Below are 6,485 nucleotides of genomic sequence, written 5' to 3'. Positions count from 1 at the left end.
TAAAGCCAGCCAGCCAGCACAGAGAAGACAGAAAACTATGGCTGGATCAATAGCGAGGGAGGAAAAGGAGGGAGGGAGAGAGGGATGTAGGGCAGAGGAAAGAGGGATAGCTGGAGACAGACGGAACGGCGAGGGCTTCAGGAGAGGCGCGACAGATCAAAAAGTGAGCGGAGAGAGAGTGTTATGAGCGGATAAAAAGAGAAAATGAATTAAAGCGAGATGAGGGAGGAGTGAGAGGGAGAGGCGGCGGAGAAAAGATGACTGGCAAGAAATCTCAGCACGAGGGGCCGAGATCGATGGATTTAACAGAGAGATAGTAAAAGTGTTAATGAAAATGACGGGTGGGTATTTGATGACTTAGCATGTAATCTACTGGAGGAAGAGCGCGTACGGAGATCGATAAGTACAACTGTACTTGTAGATGGTTGGATTTAAGACGGGAGGGGAGAGAAACACTGGAGAGGAGGAGAAGCTTGGGGTGGAGGGATGGTGATGAAGACGAGGGAGCGGGAGATGATAAAAAGAGGGATGAAGAGGGAAAGAAATACAAATGTTCGGTTTGATGACAGCGACTGGAAACCATCATTAGGGGAAACTAATGTCGGTACATTTGGATGTGAGGAAACTACACGGATCAAAGAGATATTTCAACATCCTCTCTAAAACACAAAAACAAAGACGAGGACTTAACCATCTGTCGTCCATCCCATTTTTACTAAAAAAGAAGCTTCGAAGCACTTTGTTCAGTGGACTCTGACGGTGCAAACAGTGTGTAACTCACAGTGATTCATCAAGTCTGTACTCCAACAGCAGACAGAAAAGGTAAGAAATACTACTGTGCTGCGTATGCACTCTTATTACAAAATAAAGAATTATTGTTGCTGCGGTGTTGGTGTCTTCAAATGACTTTCCACCATTTAACAGGGACCGGTGGGTGGTAAAGGTTTAAAATGGAGTGCAGTTTTAATTTAAAACCTCAACTACAACACATTACCAAGAAACTACGAGTATTAACTGGTTACACTAAATATTTTTCAGTCATGTTGTCTAAGAAACACACCAACGGTCATCTCATCTCAATCCAGACGACCCCCCATTAGTCACAAACTTGCTCAAAGGAAGCAACAAGTAGAGAGTAAAGGCGATAGATTTATTTAAATGCAGTGGAATTTATTAAAACTAAACTAACACAAACAAAAGTGAAGTGTGGAAGTCAAGCAATGGGAGCAGTGTGTCACTAAACATGCCCGGTGGATGAAGGAGACAAAGCGATGAGATATTCAAGCTTTTTTACACGGTTCTTTGCATAATCATCCAAAAATTATCAGCCACTCGTTGCTCGTTTTTAGTTTTTCGTGCCACGGGTCAGCGGGTGTCAGTGACTGTTCCCGTGGAAACATGTCTCTTAGTTGAGAGTTAGTTTGGACGTAAGGCGTTTCAGGCTTAAAACAAATTTATTCTCTGAGTAACTTTCTAAGTTGCAATAACATCGGAGCAAAATCAAAACTGGCCTAAAACTATAGATCAGCTCAAAATATTTAAATGTTTGTTGATATTTAGGATTGATGCAACTGACTGGAAACAGAAATGGGATCTTAGATATGTACACCTATATAGTTTACGATCACAATCATTTAAAGTTTGATCGTTGATTTAATCAAAAGCTGCACATTTAGAAGTTTGCTCCTCGAAGCCTTAAAACGCCCCATTCGATGTAACTCTACACTGATGCTTGCACATCTATGAAGCTTCTTCCTCCATCCAACCCTCCTCACTTGCTGTAGCTCGAGCACACCAGCTCACCTGTCAGTCTGTTACTATTCTATGCAAGTTGCAATTTTGTTGTAATTCAGCAAAAAAAAAGAAAATGAACCAGAAGCCGACTCCGAATAAGAAGAACCCTGCAGGTTGACAGGATCGGTTCTTCAGGTTTGTTACGCATGAGATGAATATTGTGTTTTTCGGTCACTATTTTGCTTAATATGTGTCTTCAGACATAAAAAACACGATATGGACATGTTAACAAGGTAAATAAATAAATAAAAAATGTGTGTGAAATTTGCTTGCCAGTTGTCTTGAAACACAACCAGCCTCCTTTTGTCTCTCCATCCCTCCCTCACCAACACTTTCCTTAACTCTCCCTCCATTATTTCCTAATTCTCTCTGAGCAACTCTCCCTCTTCTTTCACTCCCCCACTTTCATTCACAATTCCTCCATCTCAATTTGCCTCTCTCTTCAGTCCGGCCTCTCTCCCCACTCGTTCCCTCTCTCCCTCTATCTCTCCTTCCACAGGGTCAGCTTGATGGTCACCAAGGTGCTGTAGTGAGCAGTATGGAGGATTGTAGGTCTGGGGCGAAATGGCCCTTAAATGGCTCTCAAACTCACACTGGCTTTATTGATGCTCTGGCCTGATGCCAGCTAGCCTCCGAGCTGTGTGTGTGTGTGTGTGTGTGTGTCAGGGCGAGAGTGGTGCTGATTGCTATGTTGATTATACAGAATAGTCCTACACCTCTCTGAAAGCTTCTTAACACAGATGGTGTCGAGAGACAAGACAGAGGCAGGTGGAAAACACAACCCTGGTTTGAGTTTCATGCGCCGAGCCGACTATCTTTTTTTTTTTAAAGGAATATGTGTGAAAAACACTACAGGAGGCTTCATAAAGTAAGAAATCTTGTTTTGCACATTTGAAATTACAGTTTTTATGGGCTCATGTTGCAAGGTATTGCAAGTGTTGCACTGATTCACTCTATGTCTGGTCCGATTATGTATGTATAATCTAAACTGGGAATGAGGCTCCTCTTGCACTCGGCTTGTAAAAGTTGCAGTTAAAATCTTCAGGGATACAAAACATCACATTTGTTTAGATTAAATTCAAAATGCCACAGTCGCCACATTAATTCCTGAGGGCTTAAAGGAGCGTTACGTGATCTGGGACGCTCAGAGAACAATGAACTGAAGAACTTCACTTCTTCCGTTTGAGTCCGTCTGCCTTTTAAGTGACCCGAACAACAAAGAGTCATTTTTTCCAACTGGGACAAGCCCTGAAGTCTTTCAGGTGTTGAAGGGTGTTAAAAGAGTGTTTAAAGGTGTAAAGAGAAGAATTCTTTCATGCCAAACTGATACGCTACATTATTTTCTATAAAAAAAAAAAATAAAAGAATAAAAGAAAAGAGACAGCATGCATCCGTCAATCTATGAAATATCTCATCTAAGATCTCAGTTATTGCTGGTTTAAATTGGAAAATTATCGGCCGTGATGCATTATTAAACAGTTGTTTGGCATTTTTGCTTCATGAATAGTGTACAGTAGTGAGGTGACAGCAGCAGGGGAATGATAGAGGAGGAGAGAAGACGACATACAACGAATGTCTCCAGAACCAGGGTCACTGCGATCACATGGTCAGCATCCTAGCAACCACACTGACAGAGGTGCTTTTTTAAAACTCCCACTTAACATTGCAAACCCCATCTGCACTGATTTTGACCACTTAGAAAGGGATGCAGTGTGTTTTAGTGGGTTTAAAATCCTATAATTAGGGCTGAATCAGTCAAAGTCAACCCGTCTCCCAAATATTACATTCCTACGTGGCTAAACGGGAATTTGGATTTATGTATTTTTGCATCAGTGACTCTGTAGGAAAGTCTATAGGAAGAGGCAGGATGGTGGCATCAGTCACCAACATGACCTTCACTTAGGAGACTGGCGTTTGCATTTGGGACCATTATTTCTAGAGTAAAGTTTAGGGTTTGGTTTAGACAACAAATCTACATGGTTAGGATCAGGAAGACTGCATGTTTTTGGCAAAAAAAACCCCAAAAAACACAACCTTTGACAACATGTTTGAAGCCTCTTGTCAATTTTCTGGGTTAGCAGGGTGACAAGTCCCGCCTCACTGCAAAAAATTAAATAAATGCCACAGATATGCTGATTTTCCGATGTGTCACAAACAAATGAAAACAACAAGTTAAAAAGAAAAATGTAAATGAGAATTGGGTTAAGGTGTACAGGAACGTAATTTTTGGGAGACAGTGCTGATCAGATCTGATTTAGATGTGATGGTTAGAGTTTCTGTTCCTGTATTTGTTCTTATGTCAACATATAAAGCTGACAGATAATGTTGGGTAACAATTTGGATTTGATGGAATAATGTTAAAATCACAGTTTTTCCTGCTCATTGTGTTTTTGACATTCAGGATTTAAACGTCAACTTAAACACTACGGACAGAAAGAGAAATGGAAGCTCATATATGTAGACCCAGCTCACTTTTAACACTCACAGTCTCTCTTTGGTCATTGATTAAACCCATTAAAACTCATCTCTGTGTAAGTTTTTTACCATGATAATAATATTTTTTTTCCCCCCTAAAATGGCTTGGATGTAATTGTTGCTTCTTTTAGCATGTGGGAATCTATGAAGTCCCAGCATCCCGCTCCACCTACTCCACCCTGCTCGAGCACACCAGCTCACCAACAACTCTGCTCAAACACTGTTAAAGTGATCTACACTGCAAGCTGTAATACTAGAGTAACTCAGTCATATATGGTCAAACTGGAAACTGATTTTGAAGAAGAATAAAGGCAGAAAGCTCCACCCTGCAAGGTGACAGAATTGGTTCTTTATGTTTGAAACCCTGTCCATGTTTTTGAGACTTTTTGAGACAATACATGCAGTTTAAAGGTGGGAATGCTCTGCCATGTTGCTGATGGTTTACGTCTGTCCTCCAGCATATAAAAAACACCACATGGACATGTTAACAAGGTAAAAAAAACAACTTTTCTTTTCCACTGGATGTTTTTTTTCTTTTTACAGGGCAAGGCTCAGCCAGTTAACCACGTGTGCAGCACATGTTGTCACGTAGATAAACTAATGTTCAATTCAAAGAATCTGAGTAGAATCAGAGACCTTCAACCGATGCTTCAAAGTGTTGACTTTCAAGGGGGCAGCCTTATCTATACTGCACATATTATTGGCACAAGCCACGCAACAAATATCAATCTTTCGTTATGCTCAAAATGCAGCTATTACAGCTTTAACTGATACAAAATCTGTACCGTTTAATCAGGGAAGATGCATTTACATGAACACGTGTCTACATCCCTCAGCGCTTCTTTAAAAATATGACTGGAACTGATAACAACATGCTGCTGGGAAAAAAAAAAAAAAAACTCTGGTCATTGTGCGGAAAAAACCCACTGTGGTGGCCATATCTCCCATTCTGGCTTCACACGCTCCCCTCAGACACACAAACACACACATACATACATACATAAACACACTCACACAGCCTACATCTGAATGGCCTCAGTCAGTCATACATGGTTAGGAGTCTCATCCACATTCTGGCTGAATGTCTACCTTCTCTTCCTGCAGCTGACGTTGGCATGTTACTGTGGACATAATGCAACACAAAGCAGTGTGCATGCTCATGTGCACACCTCCACGTACACACACACACACACACACACACACACACACACACACACACACACACACACAGAGTCTGTTCACCCTCACACAGACTCAAAAGTGCAGAGATCTTCGCCCCGACTCAAAAAAAAACTGAATCAGAAAATAAAAATGATTTCCTCAGAACTGTAAATAAGGAGTGCAGCTTTTTAATACCTGTCCCACACAAACGATATGCAGATGCGTTATTACCTCATGGCATTTTCACTCCGCTGACGAAAAAGGATGAAATATTTTGATAAGAGGCTGCCTCGGTAACTAGCCTCACTTTGATATTGCTTCTGACGCGCGGCTGATGAATGACTGAATTCAATAAAAGACAATCTACTCTGGCAGACTTGATGAAATTTGGAATGCAAACGTATGTTAAAGTGTGTTTTCTGCATGGGGTGGGGGATGCAGAGTTGTATGGAGCGGCGGGTGTGTGGTTTGGGGGCGGGAGGGTGTTGGGGGCTGGGGGATCACGCTTATGAAAAATAAATTTCAAAAAGCCAGCATTACCTCTGCTCAGGCCCGAGCTCCAGCCTTTGCATTTCAATGTGAGGTGCAGCCTCCATTATTTATGACGCTTTACACCTCAAAACCACAGCCTACCTCACTCACTCTCTCTCTCCCCTTATCCCCATAGTAACCACTAGCCTTGGGTCTCCAGCAACACTGTCTGTGAGTATACAGGGAATCAGATGGCGGCCTGTGGGATGGTACCAGCAGCCATCTGACGGGTGACAACGTGCAGCAAGTTCAAAACCAACTTGTAATGACGGTAAAACATCACATTTAAGCATCTCCGGAGACTGACAGTCAGATTTGGCTTCTCTGATCTCCAGGATTGATGCACGCAACGGCGACAAATGACTTTTCTCAACTTTCATTTTGGTGTTATATTTACGAGTTTGTTTCTTTGCTGGCGCGGGCTGTCCATCAGCATCCATTCCGTGTCAAAATGTTCACTCTTTGGCGAGCGCCTTTCTGTCACTCTGCCTGATAGGAGGCAAGAAGAGTTTTATCTTGACATG

Source organism: Stegastes partitus, unplaced genomic scaffold, assembly GCF_000690725.1.
Source record: "Stegastes partitus isolate 25-593 unplaced genomic scaffold, Stegastes_partitus-1.0.2 Scaffold611, whole genome shotgun sequence".
NCBI lineage: Eukaryota > Metazoa > Chordata > Actinopteri > Pomacentridae > Stegastes > Stegastes partitus.
Note: the sequence above shows the minus strand (reverse complement) of the source record.